This window comes from Thermobia domestica, chromosome 7 (assembly GCF_964235325.1).
Source record: "Thermobia domestica chromosome 7, izTheDome1.hap1.1, whole genome shotgun sequence".
Taxonomy (NCBI): domain Eukaryota; kingdom Metazoa; phylum Arthropoda; class Insecta; order Zygentoma; family Lepismatidae; genus Thermobia; species Thermobia domestica.
Window position 1 is genome coordinate 247,403,113 of NC_137460.1, and position 23,018 is coordinate 247,426,130.

Here is a 23,018-nt window from a genome sequence, read left to right on the forward strand (position 1 = left end):
GTTTACACCAATTAAATGTTAGAATGATACTTGACATACAACTTGCTTACTGTTCTGCCCTCACGAATACATATTTTCAAACTAATTGTTGAACCAAACTTCACCTTAGATGGTTGAGATCCCGGGTTCAGTCTTTGACCAACTAAAATTATGGTTGAACATATTGTGTCTGTAACTATTTGCTTTATCCTAATCAAAATAATTGTGGGGTGTCAGATTTCATTTTATTTTAATACACAGTCAAGCGAAAGGATTTCAATACATAGCGAAGAGAGATCACTAATTATTTATTTAACTAGTAAAGAATCTGATTTCAAATTTCAATATAAAACAGCAGTGGGTCAGTGGTAGTTTTTACCGTCGGTGGGAGTACCACCAGTTAGACTTGTAGTGAACTTTCTTGGAGTTTTCCACTCTTTTTTTTTCAAGACGAAACAACATTAAATCATTCACTTCTCATAAATACTGTCTCCTTTAGCTTAACCAAGTTTAAACTTTGATTAGTTTACCACAAGGCAAGGAGAAATATTACTGGTGAAAAATCAAATAAGCAATTATCAATAAGAAAATACTACTTCAATTCTCTCTCTCTCTCTTTTCAATTGTTTTGAAATCCTCAAGGTTTGTACAGTATAGTTCCGTGCACAGTTTGTTTTTTACTGAAAAAATCGTGTAAGTACCAATTAAAATTGTTTCATGGCTAAGTGGTTTGTATGATTGTCTTGGCTAACTGAATAGTACACCAGTGTTGGACATTTAATATTTTTTTTGTACGAAAACATTTTCTAATATCACTTCCTAATGTTCACACTCATCGAGGATTCGATTCCTGGAGATAGGTCATGTGCCTACAGATTAATTCTTACGAGGAATGTTCTAAGAATTTAGAAAAAAATAGAGACTTCTTGCTGAAAAAGAAGAATAAACCCAAAATTCATCCATTCATAAAAAAAATAGAACCTGCATTAATTTCAAGTATAAATAAAAGAAGAAACCTTATATGTTTGCACAAAATGAATTTTCATTACACATTAGTTACTGAGACTATTATCAAAATACCTCAGCACTGTTAAAAAGTTAGAAAGGTTTTAAAATTCATAGAAAAGAAAACACAAATTTCCCAGCACCCATCCAACAGCAACACACGATTTGTTTACAAAATATATACACATATATACAAATATTTATATTCCAACAATTACTTCACTTCCCTCTTCCTCCACTTCCTCTTCCATCACTTCTTGTTTTTCCCCCACACTTTAAACACCCTCCCCTCCAAATCCCACTTGATCCTCAAAATCTCCTTTACACTTGATTCTTTTTCTTTTTCTGATACATAATGTTCTAATATTACATTATTTACGCAGTTCGAGCATGTGTGCCATCTTTGTTTCTCATTATTTAGAGGGCATGCTGTTGATAAATAATACGATTTTCTCTCCCCTCTCTCTCGTATTTTTTGTGTACAATATTCAATGCACGTCATGGGGGTACTACATGGTGATGGTTTGATTCTTTTTAGAAGAAATTTTCTCAATTTTCTTCGGCATTCCTCCGAATTACAAGATGATGATGATGATGATTGTGGGTACCCTTCCATTTCTTCTGGAAAATAATAAAAAATAAAAAATGTTATTAGTACAACATAATTTCACCAAAATAGTGCAAATTATAATTAATGTTTTTAATGTGCACAATATATACTTAATACTTAATAGAAATAGAAATTCCGTTATTCTATCCACGTACGAAAATCAGTTTCCTTTAGCGTACAAAACCTATAAAAATATCTTTAGTTTGCAAAAGCTATGTATGATTCTGGGATAGTACTTTATACATTTTCGAATTCTCAATAAATCTGTACAAGCAAACTATTTGTGCTGTGTAAGACCCAAAGCTAAACGTGTCGTTAAACTTAAGATCAAATCTAGTGTTTCCTCACAATATAATCGCTAACGCTGTTGCATTCAGTGGAAGCACCCCCGGGTTCAATTCCCGGTAGGGGGAACTAGTGTTCTCTCATAGCGTAGTCGCTAACGCGTTTTGGCTTTAATGCGGATGCTTGCGCGTAGCGTACTCGCTTTCGCTTTTGCGTTCGATGTAAGCGGTCCCGGTCCCGATTCCCGGTAAAATGTGTCGCGACGCGGACGTACCCGAAAAGGCAAACGGTTCCGGTCCAATTATCGGCGGGGCATTCAGTCAAAAAAATAATAATTTTTATGATATTCTGAATAATGTTTTTCTCATTTACACCAAACAAATGCCTTGCGTGATACCTAATTTCCCTCTTTTCACGAATAGTATGCTCGCTGGGAGTTGTCAGCCCTCATAACGTCACAGGTTAAAATGCTTAAAGGTCGGAAATATAAAATCAAATCAATCTCTCACCAAAGTATGAAAGATAAATCTAATTCACCCGCAAAACTCTTGCACTTGTAAAATCCTATATCTCAATCCCCGATAAAAAAAACTTATATGAGTTCACTCCAACAACATAACAAACAAAATTTTGATGCTATAAAACGGAATCCATAGAAATTTATTTAAAAAGTGGTAAGGTGTTCACTTCATGTTTAGGGGGTTTGTAGTTCAATCCTAGGTCATGCCAACTGAACAAACACTATGTCTGCGGATTCCTTACACTTTTTTTATACTAATACTACCAATATGTTTCCAAGAAAAAAATTCAGAACCAGTACATTAGTAATAGTGATTTAATACTATTTTAACAGAACTACTAGTGACACCTAGCGGCAAAAGTCATAATTAAAGATTAGTTGTGCGTTGAAAGTTCAGCACTGCTGGCGCGAGTGTGACAATGTTCCGTATATTTCTATATATTTTAAGGTGAGTATAGTATATATGTTTTCAATGTGCAATAAACCATAGCACATATTCACTTCATTCAAATACATATGCTTGTATATTCTGTTGGTCTTAATATTCTATGAAAGTATTGAAGATCAAACAAGTATAAGTAAAACTATTGGGTTAAATAAGGAATATAAACCCAAGTCTTTCAGTGACAGAACGAGTATTTACTTAAGTGGTGCGGTACCGCATCATTTCTGTTGCATGAAGGCCAGTCTTTCAGTGAGAGACCACTACCTCCTCACTTCAGGGGATGATCCGTCTACCAGTATTGTCGCATACGTTTACTTTGAAATCCTAATACCAAAAAGACGGGGTAAAACCGCTATCTCTCACTGCGAAATCCATGTATAAAACAAGTAACGTTCAGTAATGGGAGGCATTACTCTTAAACACGGGTATAGTCTCCTCTTCTCCACGCAAAAGAGAGCGTTCACTATTTGAAAAGTGATTGGGGGAATTCAGTCTTAAACACGGGTATAGTCTCCTCTTCTCCACGCAAAAGAGCGCGTTCACTATTTGGAAAGTTATGAGGGGGAATTCAGTCATAAACACGGGCATAGTCTCCTCTTCTCCACGCAAAAGAGAGCGTTCACACTGCAATGGATTCTCTTTTTGCACCCCTAACAAGATATTTCGTATTTCATTTTACAAAGCACGTTGCAATCATTTACTTTTCTGTAGTTCCAATATTTATTTTTCTCACTCATTACCTTGCTTAATATAGAGTTAGTATGTACAAAAAAAAAAGCATGTGACTACCATATGATTAAGATTCTAAATACTGCAACACATGTTTAAAATACGGAACTTCATATTTCTTACATTTTTCAAATATATTCCCAACACTTATTCAGAAATAAAGAACATCTACCTTAAATTTCTCTCACTCAATTACATTCTTTTATTCGTCATGTCTTGGAAAAAGAACCATTTGAGTATTCACTACGTTTCGTGATGGACAAGCTATTCTAACGCGAATTCAAAGGGGGAAGTCTGCCATACAGTTCTATGATCCAAAATGAATAAATGAACGTACTTCTTTTCTTTCGAGTCTAACTTTGGAAAAGTCTACACATTTACGTAAAAATTGCAATATTCACATATATCTCGTTAAATTGCATCCACTACAACTGAGAATTCTTTATATAAGTACATTTTTTTTCACTAAAAAACACTTAATACTGACTGATTTTCTAAATATTAGGGAATCTTTGAAATCTTCTTGTCATACAAGCAAGACAAAAGTCTATCTTTCTGTTGAACTTAATTATTTTACACTAAACAATATATTTTGAACATTATCTGTAGTAAATATTGAATATGTATCTGTTCTAAAAGTGTTCTTTATGTGTAAATTGCTTCTTTTCCGAAAAGACTTCCCAATATGAATACAGATTCTCGACAAATCATTCAAACACAATGTATTTATATAAAACCTACAATATATTTAAACAATGTAATATCTACAATCAAAAATATTGGACAGTACGCAATTCTGTTTAATTGCAATTTCAGTAATAAAGATTCAAAGAAATTGCACACTTGATTTTTGCCGTAAAGTCCGTCAGTGGTGGGTCTTAACTCGCATTGCCAAACATTTCTAAAACACCAACTATTATGTATTAAACTATAAAGTCTGTAATTGATGGCTCTTAAGGGACGTCGCCACGCATTTCTAAAAACTCCAAAAATTCTGCAGTAAACTATAAGTACGTCCGTCATTTTCGGTTCTTAAGGGATGTCACCAACCAATTTTCTCTAAAAAAGATTAACACTGCCAAGATATTTTCTTGTGTAAATTTCCCTCATATTCTTAACTATAATAATAATAATAATAATGCTAGTTCCATCCAATACCATAGAAGACCAATACCATTCATTTTTCAAAAGTAATATACGAATAAGAGTGTAAAAGTTATTTGTATTTAGCAATAAATGTACCAATATGTCGAATTTTAAACTTTTCTTAATCGTAAATATATATCAGAATTATTTAAAAATAATATATAGTTTTACAAAAAATTTACAAACAAAACTTACAAATAAAAGTTTTATTCACAAAACATACCTAGGTATATCTTTTCATCGATTTTTAAGATGATTTTTGGTATCAAACTTTGATTACGATTTTGCATAATTATACTGTACGTATGCTATTTACACTCATGTATTTTTGTTTATCTGTTTCCTATTAATGCCCCTTTAAGCATGTTCTGCACTTAAGTGATGAGTTGTGAATGCATACTTTCCTTCAAGCATTGACCACTCATCCAAAAAAAAATGCCAATAAGGACACTTATTTCAGTCTTGTCTGTAAGTTTTGCATCACGGTCACGCACAAATCTTTCTAACACTATCAATGTAAATATTGGTACAATCAACCTTAAGTCTCAAAATGGCTGCATCTAAAAACAGTTCTAGACATTCAAGTTGCTACAACGCAGACCTAGCCTCACTTTTGGTCCTGAAAAACAAAGCATAATATTATGAGCACGAGTGCTAATATTACGAGTAGGAGTGTCTTTTTTCCATTTAAACTTGTCGTCTGTTACATAATAATTTACTTCACAACTGTCTTTACTACCACTATTATCAATAGGTATCAGTGATTACTGCCGCTCGGAATTCTCAGTCACATCTTCTAAACTTTCACTAACTATTTCTGTGTCCGAAAAATGCACTTCTGCGGTCTCAAAATCTTTTTCGCCACCACTATCGCCATCTAGAGAACATTCCTAATAGGAATTGGCATTTTAGAAACTCATTGACCATTTGATCAGCACTCAAACTATGATGAGAAAACTTTCGACGTTTTGGAACACTCATGACAGCAATAGTCGTGCGGGCTACAGATGTAGCCCATGAAACTTCAAAGCAGAATAACAATGTGCTCCTTTCGATTTTACGTTCGACCACACACTAAAGACGCAGAATGATAGTTGATAGAAAGGTACACTGACACCCTATGTGTTAGCATCTCGAATTACTTTGCAGCAAGGAAAATAAAACCGCTGGGCTACAATAGTAGCTCGCGCGCGTATTGGAGGGTTAAAAAGCAAATATTTCGTTCCTTCGTGGGAGCGGGCCAGCCCGTTCAGGAAGCTAGCTTTTCCCGGTGTTGGCAAACACGGAAGGCGTTATGGACCATGCGTAGTTCCCCCCGATTTTGGTAAACACGGAAGGTGTTATAAGTCATGGGAGGATCCCCCAATTTTGGCAAACACGGTGGTCGTTATGGCCCATGCATGGTTCCCCCCGATTTTGGCAAACACGGAAGGTGGTTTAAGTCAAACGTGGTTCCCCGGTTTGGGGGGCGCTATGGTCCCCCGCAAGTTTCAAAACATATTTTCAAAAACTCTTGGTTCGTTTCTACACTGTGTTAATTATTTTCATAAGAAAAACAATATGTGCTAATTTTCTAGGGTTTCGATACTTATTCGATTCAATACTTATGCAAATATATCTAATCAATTATAATAATATAAAACTTACTTGAATATGATATCTTCTTTGAACAAGACACACAAAAAACCCAGAAAGAAACACTAAAGAAACAAACGCAAAGGTCCTCGCAAGAAAGATTGTCAATACATTGATTGTGTACTGCATTTATATAATATAATTTTTATTTATTTATTAACATAAGGGGAATGGAATAGGGGGAGAAAAAAATAAATGAATTTGCCTTGTAATACAGCATTGCGGCACTCTAGAAAGAAGAAGAAAAGAATTGGGGTATTTCGTTTGTCGGTATCTTCCCGAATCGAAGGAAATGTTTCTTTTTCTATAGAGGTAAATGGTTAATACATATCGTAAAGTAATACCAGGGAATTTTCACACAATGCCTAAAGTTTGAAAAAATCGCCAGTATGTCTGAATTCCTGTGTTGAAGGCGTCAAATTGTATTTTTCACGGTAAATAGTTGTTTACCAAGCAATAAAGAAATAAAATTCGTTAAGCTGGGCTCAAGCGGCAATGTTCCTAAATTTTATACGTAAAATGAAGGCCAAATGTCGGCTTTATTCATTGAAACTATATAGTTATAATTTTCAACATCTGTTTCAATAACTTGTATTTTTTTTTGCCGAAAAGAACAGCACAATTATTTTATGTGTGAATACACAGAAATCATTCTACAGGTTTTTTGTGTGTTGTTTTGCAAACTCAATATGAAGGACACCCGTTTATTCATCAGGTTGTGGGCATTCAATCCAAGGCCAAAGTCTGGCAACCAACACCTTGTTTGTTCGTCCGAACAGCGTAATGGATGGGGAAGGTTGCTCCCGGAACCAACCACCAAAAGTGGTTTGAGGAAAAAGAAGTAAACATCCTTTGTGACAAGGAATGTATGTCAGTTGTCGCGGGGTGGGGAGAGAGGGTATGGCCATGTTCACACAAGAAACTCTGAACATTGATGAGGCAAAGGAAGGGGGGTGGGATCTTCCGCTCACTCAAAACTAGAGGTAATGATTGGCAGGTAACTATCTCCCCTTGGTTAAACATTGGAGGCGGAACAAACTGGTCTTTCCTGGCCAATCATATCACAAGGTTGCTTGCATAGGGTGTGAGAAACTGAACTTCATTCTTCCACCCTCAGTATTGCAATGGAAGTTGGAAAAAGAACACATCAGTCTGCGTATCTGCGAATTTTGTACTGAGCAGCGCCAAAAATAGCAAAGTTAAGTCTGTCATTTTAAGAACCAAGCAAGCTAAACGAAAGGAGTGCAGTTCGCAACAAAAAATAAATGAAAATAAATATTTCTTCCTTCCCTTTCCTTTTTCCATCTTAATACTTTACGCAGTAAAACAAAACACCATTAAAAATCATTGCTAAACATAGGAGCTTAAAGGGTGTAATCATATTCATTATTCATAATTTTCTAGTTCAAATAAGAGTGTTCAATTAGTTACGAGCTTTACAACTAAGATCATAATTAAATTAATGGGGAAAAAGCTTGTGGGAGACCGCGTTTTAATCCATATACTGAAGTTCTAATTATCTAAATCGCAGTTTTAATTTTAATTTAATTAGAATTGTTAAAATTTCGATTCAAGAAACGTATAGGTTCATGTTTAAAGCTAGGAACCGCGTTCAAAGCCGTATCCTGAATCAAGAAACGTGTTGGATCATGTTTAAAGCTAGGGATGGCTTTCAAAGCCGTATACTAAAGTACTAATTATCTAAATCATGGTTTTAATTTTAATTTAATTATAATTTTTAAAATTTCGATTCAAGAATCGTATAGGAGCATGTTTCAACAAGAAAGGAGGTCATTCCACTTTTCCAAACAACCTCTATTGCACAACTAATAAAACCACTTCCCCCAGAAACCTCCCCCAAGGCCGGGGCAGCCTCCCCAAGGACGGCACGGCCATATTGACATCAAAAGTCGTTAGGTAATAAAACAATTAAGCAATAAAAGTTCTTTTGTCTACGACTTTCCGAGACAAGGCTACTAATGTGTACCTTTTTGGTCTTTTGTTGCTAGTTCATCTTTTCGTTTTGCCAAGCCCTATTTTTCATTTTCATTCTTCCGAAGTAATGAGTTTTTGCCGACGGGAATCATCGCCTTATATCCCTATTCTCCTTGACCCCTCCTCGGTAATCATAGGATAAGGGTGTGTTTATGGGATAATTGTTGGGAAATTATGAAGATGTGTACTGACTTATGGCAATGTGAAAATTTAGATTAAAACAAGAAAGAATTGTATTCACTGTGCTTTATTATGTTCGTTTATATGACTTGTACAAGAGGATGTTAAGTATCTGTTTATATTACCTAAATTTTATATGAGTTTATATTGGTTGGTATTGAAGTACATGTCCAGTGGTACATATAGATAACTATTTATTTGCAGAATTGATATATAATTAACACATGAGAATGCAATGAGTAGTTAGGCCTATTTAGTAAGCCAAACACTATATGGAAAGTTCTCGTTCAAACATCTACTAGAGCACGCATAAGAAATTTTGTACATATAACTATAACAAGGGGAGTAGAGTAAGTTTTCGCAAGCATCGCGGTGTGAAGTTGCAGCGTTTTCTATTTATAAATGTATATTTTATACCATCCTTTGATGGTGCTAATACTTTAAAATCGAGTCTCCGCTCACCCTCGTAAAATGCCCGAAAGACGGAAGATATAGAAAATCTCTCAAGTGGTAGATAAATTTAGTGTGGTAAAGACAAGTATCGCGACGTCTGTAGTCTGATTTCTTGTAATTAAGGATCCTGATAGCGCAAATGCTGAACCTAACCGCCCGAGTGCTGTTAAGGGCTTGTTCCTTTCCTCGTTAATGAATCTATTACTTAAAACGCTGGACAGGATAAGGACGGAATGACACTTTTTGGTGGAAGCGGTCTACGAGAAACGAACAGCGAAGCTGCTCAATTTGACTACCAATTGACTAGTGAAGTTTCGGTAGAAACCCATCGTCTACTGAACGTGTGTCGCGGTGTGATATGATGTTAGGACTTTCTGAATGTCACCGAGGGGGAGACTAAACCAGAGCTTGCTGTCCAACATGACATAGAGGTAGCTGGAATTGAAAGTAAGAAGTCAGGTGAACACGTTGTTACTCTGTTACTGATTCTTATTTTCAGTTTGCCTACACATGTAGACAGGTAAAGGAGGGTTATTACCGAATTAAGCATATCTGGGAAGTATATGCCTTTTACCTTTCTCGTCGTTTTCTTATTGTTGCAGTCCGTGTTTGAGCAGCCATGTTAATCGTGATGGAGACACATAGCCTCAATGCTAATATTCTCAATACCCCATAATCAATCAATCGCTTCCTTCAGCCTAGAAGATCAAACCATGGGACGTTGAATTACAGTAGAAGTAAATATGACTATTTTTTTTCGGGAACGAGAATAGTATGAAAGTTCTCTGGTTTCTGGGTCGGAAATATGAAGTAACACGCTAGTAAAGATCGGCTTATGTTCTGACATGCCAAAAGAGAGAGATTTCTAATGAATACTCGAAACTGGGACGGTATGAAATGTTCTCTACTACATGTTAAAATTGCAAATAAATAACCTTAAGATACTGTAAATAAAATGACAGCTTAATAACTTTTCTTACATACGCAAGAGAGTAATACAAATGAAAAGTTAGTAAAAATAATGTACCCAAATTACAATTTGAAGAGAGACGAGGAAATCTCTCCAGAAATAAAGAAAATCTCCACTTCTTATGACCTAACTAAAAATATTTAAATGAATGTTGATAACTATGGACTGAAAGTAGCTATACTAAATAGCGGGTGATTCCTAAAATTTAACACTAAATAGAATTCAGTATAAAAATTTAAAAATAAAAAAAGCTTTCTGTAATTTCAATTTTTACAGTCGCTCGTGCTAAATAATTCTTCTAGTGCGTCGAATTTGTTACAATATTTTAGATAAACTGTCTGCCATCCGCTGTAAGAAATCCGAGACTATTTCTTCAAATAATATTTTGTATCTACGATTCTCTTCATTTTTAGCTTCGCACCCTTTTCGGCACACAAGCCCTTTAAGAATTTACCAATTGAATTATTCTGCTTAGCAACAAACGTTATATTTTGATCGTTCAATTATGATACCACTGCCTTCGCATAGTGTGATGAGGCAATATCTGACCAAAAGACATATTCTGTTTATCAAAAAGTACCATTCTGATCATAATTAAGTCGTTTCTTATTACAATCATCTAGGTATACTTCTTTATTGATTGCTATTGCGAAGTTTCAGAAACTGTTCTGAAATCCGAGCAGGTGAAATATTTGTCCATACCAGAATTTTTCTCTCATTCTTTTCTATTTATGTTTAACATCTTCAGGGGCTGTGCTATAATCAGTCTTCTAAAATACTACGTTCGCATTTTTATTCAAATGCTTGAAAGTAAAATGACATTCATATGATGATAATAGTGGTAACAAAAAAATTATATTAAACGGAAAAGGAAAGTATATTAACTTACATTACATACTTCTGTCTTAAATAGCTATAATACAGTACCGATTTGATCCCCTATTGTACTGGAATACCGGAGAAGAAATTACAAGTCATCAAACGGTCGGAATTATTAAGATGAAAGGAGAGTTATATTTAAAAAAGAGAAAACAAAGAATGTAATAAATGACACACATACACATTTCCCTTCAACCAAAATATAAAAGAATAGTCTTCAAATTTCCCCAATATAAATATGAAATAATGTTGAGAATTAAGCATAAACATTACCTACATGTTAAAATATCAGAGAACGATATACATATATTATGATACAGAGACAAGAATAACGAGAAACAGGCAAATATGAAATACCAAGGTAACCAGTATCATAAAGGGAACTCACACTTCTTATTATGAATTAAAACTTATATAATAATTGGGCTGCATAACCTTACGTATGTATTGATATTTTGAGAAAATATTCATCTGAGAATACATACTCATTCTGCATTATTTCTAGTTTGACAATCTGTCTTTTATTGTTTCCTTTAAATAGGAAAAGATTTCTTTTAATGAGATATTAGTTGTATAAATGTTTGATAAATGTGAATTTCAATAATTAATCATTACATATGCCGTTTAATTTGAAATGTGCCATATTCAATACAGACCAGAAGGTGGTTACTAACAATCAAGTTTTCGATTACTGGGTTTTTAGAGGTAATGATGCACATCTTCAATTAACTAATTTAATTTTGCTCCTAAAAGTGTTGCTCCTTGCTCCCAAAAGAGCAATTGAAATAGTGCTCTTAAGAACAGTAGCATATCCTGGAATTGTGACTTGGGCTATCAGATCCTCAAAATAAGTAATTATTGATTAAATGTTAACTTCACGAACAGTATTTAAATCAATTTTTCGTGAAACAAGTTGTAATACAAGTTAGACAATAATTATGAAAGGAAAATAAACCGTATCTCGTTACGCGAATCCCAGCTGTCTTCCTTTACGGGTAAACTGCGTTGTCACATCATCAAAAAGCAATTCCTCGTTGTGTCTTCTCAATGAAAAAAGTATGTCTTTATTTTTACCAATAGAAGAGCTAAGTTTCACAAATTTGTCCTTGCGTTGCCCGTAAATAAGAGTTTATTCGTTTCAAGGATGAAAAACTCCTTCCTGCACTTCCAGTGGTAGAAGAAAATGTTAAAATCAGTTTACATAATTTATAAAGTTCACTGTAAACAATATCAAGTCCATTTGCTTTCATGTGATTTGCAATGGTTTGAACGGACTAGTTAGAAAATTCTTTAAGTGAATATAAGCTTTCAGTTCATTTTTCAAATACAGTATACGGAAATATGAAACATATGATTCTCTCAATTCACAAACTACATTTGTTGGATTCTTTTTTTTACCATGACTCGCAAAATATTTAGAGTCCAATAATACCAAAAATTTCAGCTGCTTCTGTAATTCAAATCTTAATTTAGTTTGAGTTATTAATGTGTCCAGGACTTCGTAGAAGATCCTTAAGTACAAAGAATGGGTTTAATCTGCACGACAGTTTCTCTTTCTAGGTCTTTCTTCCCTCATCAGGAACGCTCATAGTTCAGTGAAGCTCTATGTGAATTCTTCATGTCCAACATTTGACCTCAATCTCCCTACTCATTTCAAAATAAACATTCCATTTCTACACATTTTCTACGTTCTATCTTCGCACTCTGCCCTCACTTATCTCCCTCCTTGTATGCGGTCTGCCACTAAACACCCTATTTTCTTCTGTGTCTTTTGGTGCTAAATTCAGTGCTAAGAATCATTTTCAGGAATTGAATTCACCACATCGGAATGTTCCCTTGTCAGGCAAAAATAAATAAATAAAAATAAAACAATGTTGTACCATCCTCTCAAATATTGCTGAAACTTTTTTGTAGAAACTATACGTGTTTTTAAGGCACCCGTATATATACTAAAATAGGAAAAAATATTAACACTAACCGTATATATTGCAAGGGGTCCTTTACATGTATTGTAGACTCCAAAGGGGGCCGCAGTGTGGAAAAGGTTGGGAAGACTGCTGTAGAAGATTTCAGATAACAGTTTTTGGGAAGGCTATTCTCTCTTAACAGTTTCAGTTGCTTTCTAACCAGGTTTTTTTTTTTTTTTTTTTTTTAAATTTGAAGTAGGATATGCATGTGAACAAATTGTCTAAATAAAACCGGAAGGTAGAACCTTTACTTCAGCTGGAAATCTAAAAGAACGGCTTCTGTCTTGGCTTGCTGCTGTCGTGGACCCAGGTTATCTAACAATCCGCCACTATCTTCATGGACTGAATTATTAGCTGAATTGACATTGGATGCGGGTGACTATGTAGACGGAATTGGTATCAAATTCTTCCCTTTCTAGTATTTCTGCTGTCCCATGGACGCTCAGACTTCTGAAAAGAGAATTTTGAGTAGATTTCAGTGAATTTCCTAGCGTGTCATATATGTAACACGAAATTCAAATACAAACTATAATAAGAAACAAACCATTATGGAAAGAATGTCTATGTGGTAAAAGTACAATCATTTGTACTTGTATCAATGCCATCAAAATGCCTCCAATGTTAGTCAGACATAATACAAAATATACTTACTTTTTATACATATCCATTCTTCGTTAACTCTCAGCAGATTTGAAGTTTACGAACGCAATAAGACAAACAAAAAAATGTGTACTCTCAAATGCGCTAGTTATTGCAAAGCAATAAGTCACAAGATCATGTTGCCAGGCCCTAACGAAATTTCTTTCATAATCGTTTATTTTTTTGAAAGAAGTTTATAGTGTGCGTTCCATATATGGCACACTAGGCAGAAACGGGATAAAGTAACATGAAATGGTACACAGTTCAAATCAAGCAAAAACATTACAAGCGAAATCAATTTATACATTTCTTACGAAGTATTTACAGAATTTTACTAAGTATTCTTCTTCAAATTACTTTCTAAAATGTTCAATTCCATGTCTCTCCTCCTCCTCTCAAATACAAGGTTTTCTTTGTCTTTCTCTTTTCTTTCAGCTTTTGCCTTAGCAAATCTTAACAACTGCTCTGCTTCTAAAATTCTCAGTTTATCTAAGTCTTTTTGACGGGTAGCACTCTGCACAATTTTTGCAATTCTCTGACTGCATTCTTCTTTCAGACGCTCAAAGTTTGTTACTTTTGAGTGAGGTGTCACACGTCCTTGGGATGTAAATCTTGGGGCTGTCTGTGTAGAAGTACTACAATCAGCTCCTACAAAATGAAATATATCGTTCATCATCATTAATTACTAGTTTTATTTCGTATAAGTAATTTCGTGGAGTTCTCTAATGTTTAATTTAAAGTAGTGAACCATATTAGAAAAGCGAGAAAAACATTTCAATTCATCATTGCATTTACAGGCAGAATCCTACGTACACAAAAAGTTAAAGAAAATAAGCAAAGAAGCTTGTTCCGTTAATAATAAGACCTAGTTGTCATTTTCTATGAAGCAGGAAAATAAATATATAATATATATCGTAAGTGATCGTTCAAAACTTTACGATAACGTAGCACTTGAATATTCTCCGGTATCGGTATTTACAAAGAGTTGGTAAATCAATTGAACATAAAAACTTTAGAATGGTCTTAATATACAACAACAAAGGATATGATTTGTAAAATATTAACAGTTCCAGTCAATAAAATACTGCTTCAGTAAAAGTAGAACTATTACATCACATATTGTTGCAGCTTGTCTGCTACCCCTAATTTATATAGGGGTCTACAGGGTGGTCCATTTACTGAATTACGTCTTTGCAACTTTTAAACTAATACAAAAACAACGCTGATATTTTGCACCATTCAAATATCGGCAAAGGGATATAGTTTGACATACTAGCTAATACCATCAGATTAACAGTGCTGCCAACCCAACAAAATTTTTTCAAACTGAATTACGTCAGGTGATTAAAAGTTCCAATTCTCCATACAGAACAAAAGCAGACAATACCACACTTATTGTTCAGTGTTGTAAATTGCGGATGCTACAGTATCAAAAAAATCCAAGAACTTCCCAAATTTGGAGATCTCTACAATAGTAACAACGCAAGTGAGACGGGTGGGGCAGTACATTCAAAATTTGAATTTTCGCAAAGAGCTTTATTTCGAAAAAGTATTGAGATAAGTATCGCATATTCTTTCTAAAAGATGTAAAGATCATAATGCCACTTACAATAATTTCATATTTTCGATCGTTACGGAGAGATGATAATGTTAGTTGGCAATACTGCTAAAATGATGAAATCGTGAGAACTTGTAGTAATCGCAACTACCAAAAACTGTTGGTCAAGTGTCAAAGAAAAGCAACAATCATGTTAAAAATTTCTCACAACTGTCATTTTAAGCAGTATTGCCAACTTTAATATCAATAATAATATCATCGGAAGGGCTAAAAATACCAAATTGCTGTAAACGGCATTGTGATCCTTACATTTTTTTTTTGATGTGTTACTTATCCCAACACTTTTTACGAAAACTTTGTTTATGCCATTGTATTTCTAATGGGGGTCCAGCGTTATAGAACCTTCCCGTATATTACACACTCAAAACATTTTAATAAAAAATATCGTGAAGAACAAAACATTGTCAATTAGTGTTTTCACTATTTCAACAGACGATCTCTGTAACAGTAAAGAACGAAAATGTGTTTCAAATTTTCAAACACGAAACCTCTCCCGTTATCACGCAACAGAACTTTGTATTGACTAAACGATCGTTCAACATCACACGAAGTAATTGGTGCATACTTGCACAAATCAGAAGGTGTGTATTCAATAGCCACGGCATCGGATTTAGCTTCAGTTAACACTCCACTAATAGCACAGATTGTCTTATAGCCTGGATTTTTCTCCAAAACGAAAGCTATCTTCTTATTCACTGCATTCCCAACCGATCTTTTTACACCTACCAGAGAAGCAACTGTTGAACGAAGACTTTCAAGATCGTCTGAAAGGCTAGATGATGATTTCTCTAAAGATTCAATAGTACTACTGAGACACGAAAAATTGCTATTAATGTAGGCAACATCATGCTTCAACTTCCCGTCATCAAACATTTGTTTCGCTATTTCTGTGGAAGATACATATTCAGAGTCAAACTGTTGTAATACTTGTTTCACTGCATGGAAGTTCGTAGCATAGTAACAAACAGCATCAATCCAGCTTCCCCACCTCGTTAGTACCGGCTGAGGAGGAAGAGGTAGTTCAGGGAACAGTTCTTTCGCAGCTTGCTTTATTGCAGCTGTATAACCGCCTTTGGGTAGAGGAGTTCTTTCTGCCTGCTTAGCTTCTTCCAATCCTAAAGCCTGGGAAAGTCGCAACTAGCCCCAGGAGCTACAGACCCATTGCTCTTACAAGCTGCGTCTGTAAGTTGTTTGAGCGCATGGTCAACAAGCGCCTGGTGTGGTATTTGGAATCGAATTCACTTTCGAACAAGTTCCAAAGTGAATTTCGTCGTTTCCGGTCCACTACAGACAATCTCGCTTATCTTGAGACTAAAATTCAAGACGCCTTTCTCCGCGGCGAACAACTTGTAGCTATATTTTTTTGATTTAGAAAAGGCTTATGACACTACATGGCGTTACGGCATCTTAAGGCAATTACACGACTGGGGTCTACATGGCCATATGGCAGAATTTATGCGGAATTTTCTTCACGAGCGCCTTTTTATATTGTGTCTCAGAGCGGTTTGTGCAAGAAAATGGTGTTCCACAAGGCAGTGTCCTTAGTGTCACGTTGTTTGCTCTTGCCGTCAACAGTGTTCTTTCGCAGATCAAAGCTCCTGTGTCTGGTCTGCTATGTTGACGACCTTGTAACTTTTTGTCGCTCCCATCATCTTCCCGGCATTACTCGACAGCTTCAACTGACTCTCAATCGTCTTGTTCGCTGGTCGATATGAGACGGGATTTCGCTTTTCCCCTGAGAAATCCCAATGTGTTCACTTCTGCCGGCAGCGTACTTGCATTGTTGACCCGGACTTGTATCTCGGTGGCACCCGTTTGTCATTCGTTGATACATTCCGTTTCTTGGGTCTGGTCTTTGACCGTCGCTTGTCATAGGCATCATATATTCGTCATCTTAAGTATACTTGTCTTCGAGCTCTGAATCTCCTTCGTGTTGTTTCCCACCGCACATGGGGTGCTGATCGTACAGTTCTACTTCGCTTGTACCGTAGTCTAATTCGGTCCAAGTTAGTCTATGGCTGTATTGCCTATGGCTCTGCTCGTGATTCCTTGTTGCGCCAACTTGATACAGTGCATCACCTGGGTATTCGGGTTGCTACTGGCGCCTGCCGTACTAGTTCCGTTGTAAGTCTGTAGGTTGAAACCAATGAACCTTCTTTAGCGTATCGTCGCAGGAGGCTCCTTCTTAATTATTCTGCACATGTGCACTGTATTCCAGACCACCCTTGTGGACCACGTGTCCGTGGTGGTCAGACTTACGAGCGCTATGCTGCACGTCCTCGTTCTACACGTCCATGGTACTTCCGGGTGTATGAGAGTTTCCTCGCTGATGATTTCGTGTGGCCCTCTCTTTCGTTGGTTCAGTTTTGTGCTATTCCATCATGGCTGCTTTCTCTACCTCGTTATGATACCAGTTTGTCTGTACAATCGAAACAGGCTACTAGTTCCCAGGTGTACCAGCAGAAGTTTGCTGCACTGTTAGATCAGTACCCCGATTTTAATGTGTTCTATACGGACGGTTCTAAGGATAGTGATTCTGTAGGCTGTGCCTTTGTCACAGACGAGGGCGGCTCAGAATTCCATTTGCATCGCCTGTGTTCCGTGTTCACTCCTGAATTAACTGCACTTAAGCTTGCCTTGGACCATGCTCTCACGCTTTCACTCCGTCGTGTGCTCGTTTGCACCGATTCACAGAGCGTGGTTCTGAGTCTACAGAATGTCTTCAGTATTAACTCTCTCGTGCAGGGCATTCTTCTGAGATGCCATTAATTGGAGGAACAGGGTTGTGTCGTCGTTGTCCTCTGGGTGCACGGTCATGTCGGCATCCGGGGAAACGGACGTGCTGACGCAGCTTCCAAGAACGCCGCCTTGGCCGATGTTGCACTGGAGGCTAGCCTTCCCTGCTCCGATCTTCATTCGTATTTTCACATATTGGTGCACTCTCACTGGCAAGCCGATTGGGACCTTGCCATTGAGAATAAATTACACGCAGTTAAACCACTCCTAGGAGAGTGGCGTACGTCCTCGTCCCATCGTCGTCGAGATTAAGTGCTCCTGGCTCGTTTATGTATCGGACACTTTCATCTGACGCACAGCTACTTGCTGCGGAGGCTGAACCATCCGTATTGTGAGGAGTGTATAGTCCACCTAAGTATTCAGCACATTCTTGTTGAATGTCCTGAATACTCAGATCTCAAAGAACTACGGACTGCCTTGTCTCCTTACCCGTGCTTTGGGGGATGATCGCAATGTTGTTGGCCGGGTGCTTGAGTTCGTGCGTGTTATTGGCGTTGCTCACGTTCTCTGAGCTGTTTTTAGTCTGTTGGCATTGTTTTATTGCTGCTAGATTTTTATATTTTCTCAGATGTTGTAAGTTTGTTTTTTATATTGTTATTGTTATTTTTTATCTTCCACTTTTGCTTTTTTCGTTTTCATTTAGCAGCACACTCGTTTCTTTGCACTGTTTTCGTTGTAGCCTGTAACTCCTTTTTAATCTTGCAGTCGTGAGCAACGTTTTATATCGTGACGGGGACATATAGCCTCGTTGCTGACGTCCCCATTAACCCGATTCATTCATTCATTCATTCATTCAGTCGGTATCTCTCCATTAGACATTTGAAAAGAAACGGCATAATAGTAAACATATTTACTCTTGTACTATGTTGGTTTTATCACAATGCTACCTGTTGAATCTAGATAAAGTTCCTTCCGGTTACATCGTCTTGTGAACAATTTTATCTGTTCTGTATTAAAGAGTTGTACTTTAACGGGAATGTAAGTTATTTGACGGATGTAAGTATTCTCTCCTTTCCTCTTTGAACGACAAAGAAACTGTCCGATTGGAGATCATTTTATTTCAGTTTCTCATCACCAGCTCTGAACAGTTCTTCTCATACACTTGCACTCCCTGTTACTTGAATTTCTTTTCGATAGTTGCCAAACTCAAGCACATACACAGGTATTTCATTGCCTAACTGATCTGCTTTCATGATAAATTGGCATTTTCTGGAAGATTTTTCCCTACATATTGCATATGCATGAAGGAAAATCTCATGAGATGAACTTGCTTTTCTAATTGTATGATACCTACATTTAATAGCACATTTCCTTTGTTAATTTGGAAAATTTCCCGTAAAATAAATGTGTCCACCCCTTGTTCAGTTGTAATTGGTTCTTATTATTTGCAGAAGGACTTATTTCAAACATGATGTAAAATAAAACAAACTTTCCGTATACATAGTTGCTATCTTAGCATTATAAGATACTTTTCTTATTTTAATTATGTTACTTTCCTTTTCTCTGGCATATATCCAACCTTTGTACGTTTCCTGTATTAATGCTTCAGACTTCGTCATTTGGGACGATCTCCATAGGAACTGTCATGAATTTTCAATTCGCAGGTTTTCGGCGGTCGAGTTCGTTCGCAGATTAGCGAGTGACTCCTTATTTTTGTTAAGGTCTTTCTGACGGCGACGAACCATACTTCGAAACATTTCACTTCTCCGATACGTAGTTCTGAGATGCTTACTCCGACGAGTGATACAGTTCTTGTCTCTGAAGCTAGGATTGATTTTCGAAGCTATTGGATCCAGTATCTGTTTCCCACAGATAACTGACATTACTTTTGAGAATTCTCTCTGCTGCTACTAGAATGTTTTTTACTTCTTCCTGGGAGCTTTTATAAGACAAGCAAAGTACAGTATATATAACAGTGAGTATAATGCAGATGATCACACATGTCGTTCAGTGGCGACTTGTGCTGTCATTAACGAAGCGTGCTACAATATATGTTTATATTTGTACTCACCCACTAAAGTCGGAAGTTGAAATCCGCCCAACGATTCTTCATCCTGGCAAACTTCTGTATCACCTTGGAGTTGAAATCTGGCATGTTGTTGATCATTCTCTTTCTATCGAGAGCATGGTAAGAGCAGTTAACGTTTCTTGACTCATTGACTTCCTCACGAATGTCTCAATTCTCTTTAGAGATGAAAACATCTCTCAGGCTGTGCTGTTGACATCGGTATATTCACTATTATTTTCAAAAGGATTGTTGTTTCGCTAAAAGTGTCCTGTAAGTTGTTTTTAAAGATAAGTCTGAGCAGAGAAAGAGCTCCATTTATGTTCGTAAAATCAGTTCTTTCATACAGAACCAAAAGATCATTGCGAAGTAACTACTTATCTAACATTGGGTACCTTTCAACCGCAATGTCCAGAATGTGTTCCGTAAATTTCTTCGAAAGTGACTAAAATTTGCAGAATCCAGAAGTTTGGTGGCATCCAAATGATGTTTTTCAAATTGATTTCGCGCTTTCGCAGAAGGGCAATCACATACTTCTTTGGCATCTGGTACTCTGCAAGAGTCAATCCGCCGACGTTTGTTTCCACCAACGGTTGGAAGAACCGTATCCCTTGTCATAATATTGTTTTTCTGTCATTCCGGAGATTCTCGATGGCTCCAATGACAGATTTAACAACTTGTTTTACTTTAATGGTATCAGGTTTTTTATGCACTGAATTTGATTATAGAAAATATCCACATGGGGCGTGATTTTATGAAATTATTCTAACCAAAACATGAATTCACTGTCTTGTAGAATAGGACGGAGAGCTCGAGATTCTTGTACTCTGATTTTTGATATCGATTTCTCTAGTTCTGAAAAACACATTTTCGAAATATTTAGATTTTTATAGACGGAATTGACGGCTCGTGACTTGAAATTTCATGGAGCAGCTGACCCACTTGGATTACGTCGTACAGCCACTTTTTCCAAAACAGACACACGCTATGGAGAGCGGGAGATAAATGTGGGTTGTCCTGAAAGACTACAGGAAAAAGCTCTTGCCGACTGATTTTGAGAAGCAACTATTTCTGTTATTAACTTTAGTTGGTAAGCGTAACAAGGTACGTAGTGTGCCAAAAGAAAGTGTTCTTTAATTTTAGATTGTACGTCATGAATTGATCCTTTCATTACCGATGCCTCATCAAATGTCCGTGTTGTAATTTTGCTACGATCTGAATCTCTGGCAATTTTTTTCAATTCATTTAGTATACACTCCGACAATCCTGTGGCTTTCTAACTTTTAATATTAAAATAACCAAAACCGTTCATGGACCTTTCCGTTTTTTCTTTTCTCGTATCTAAACACCATGACCATTTGTAAATGTTCGGGAACTTCTGTAGTGTTATCTGCCATGATTGCAATAAATTTTGTTTGGCATAGTTCTTCCTTAATTTGGTCACGACAAACTTCTAACATGCAATCTAATAAATCATGTTGAATTATTTTCATTATGTTCCTTCAAACACTGTATTACTGTCAATATGTTCTTTTACGGCACTGCCAATACTGCCTACGGAGTCAACAAGGCCGCGAAATATGCCACGATTTTCAGAATTACCCGTTTCGTCATGTCCTGTCAATGCAAGTTCGTTATGCCTGATTATGGATTCCTGATAAGCTCGGCTAAGCTGAACATCAATATTTACATTCCCTAGAGAACTTAAATCGAGGACGTTATTAGTATGCTTTTTACTCACCATTTATTAATTGAATTTTTGATTCCTCCCACTCTCTCCTCCGGTCACAATTATAATTTCGTTGCGTTGTGAAGTTAAAGCAATGAGGTTGGTTCTTCTCGAGCGTCACACATTTTAATTATTTTTAGTGTGTATGGAATAAATACATGCATATATATGATATATAAACTATTACACAAATGACAATATATTTTCTTTACTGTTCAGACACTGTACACAACTGAAAATTGGGGAAACTGTAGCAGCAGAGTTCGAGGATAAATGTAATTTTCCTAACTGCTTAGGAGCTCTTGATGGCAGACACTATCTAATCTAATCCTATCTTCAGAACACTTGCAACTTATAGGTTGCATTGGGCCGCGGTGGTTCAGTGGTAGAGCGTTCAGCTCTGGTGCTTGCGGTCCCGGATTCGATCCCAGCCCCCGCCAAGTGAACTTTGTGATGGACAAACACCGTGTGCGTGGGTTTTCTCGGGGTTCTCCGGTTCCTCCCACTTTCTTCATTCAACCATTTCATTCATTACTCATCATCACCGTCTCCTTTAGCCTAACCGGCATAACCGTGGGACGTAAAACTCAGATTTCATTTCATTTATAGGTTGCATTTTAAAACAACAACTGGCAAGACCGTTGTATAATTATTGCAAGGAACCGGGGTTGAAGTTGAAGGCAAACTTGAACTTCAATATTAAACTAGATAAATTCTGTAGCATTTGGTTTGTCTTCCCTGGACAATATGCCTGTCACAGTATAGCCACTCTTGACCATACCATATTCTGGATCAGCGGGGCTCTACAGTATCATTATATATTTCTCTCTATCTACCATTAAGTTCATGATTTTTCCATTCACGTTTTCCCATTTAAAAGTTTCCCTTTGAGATAATGAAAAGTAATTATTAATATTACCTAATATCGTGTCCAACCGCCTTCATTTTCTATTACTGCTGCAAGGCGACGTGGCACTGAACGCACTATTCCATTGCAAAACAGGTCGATTTCGAATTCCGTCCCATACATCAGGCACATGTTGTAGTAATGCTTTTCTCGTGCGCTCATTGCGCAGTTGCCAATTATCCACCATCCTTGCCTACACTTGCTCAATAGGGTTTAGATCTGGAGAGTTGGGAGGCCAAGCCAATTTCGTGATCTCAGGATATTGTTCAAACCATGCTGCGATGCGTCGAGCAGTGTGGACTCTGCTGTTGTCTTGCATAAATGTTATCACAGGTAGTTCATCTTCAGGGTATATTGCACGTAATGAAGGCAGCATGATAGTGTTCAATATTTCCACGTATACTTCTGCATTCATTCTAGGAGACACTTTGACCAATTTCCCAAACAGCAATTGTGATTCTGCCACGTCTCTGTCTCTCCTACACATATTCTCGTTGATACCGACTATTTCTTGGCCTCCATACAG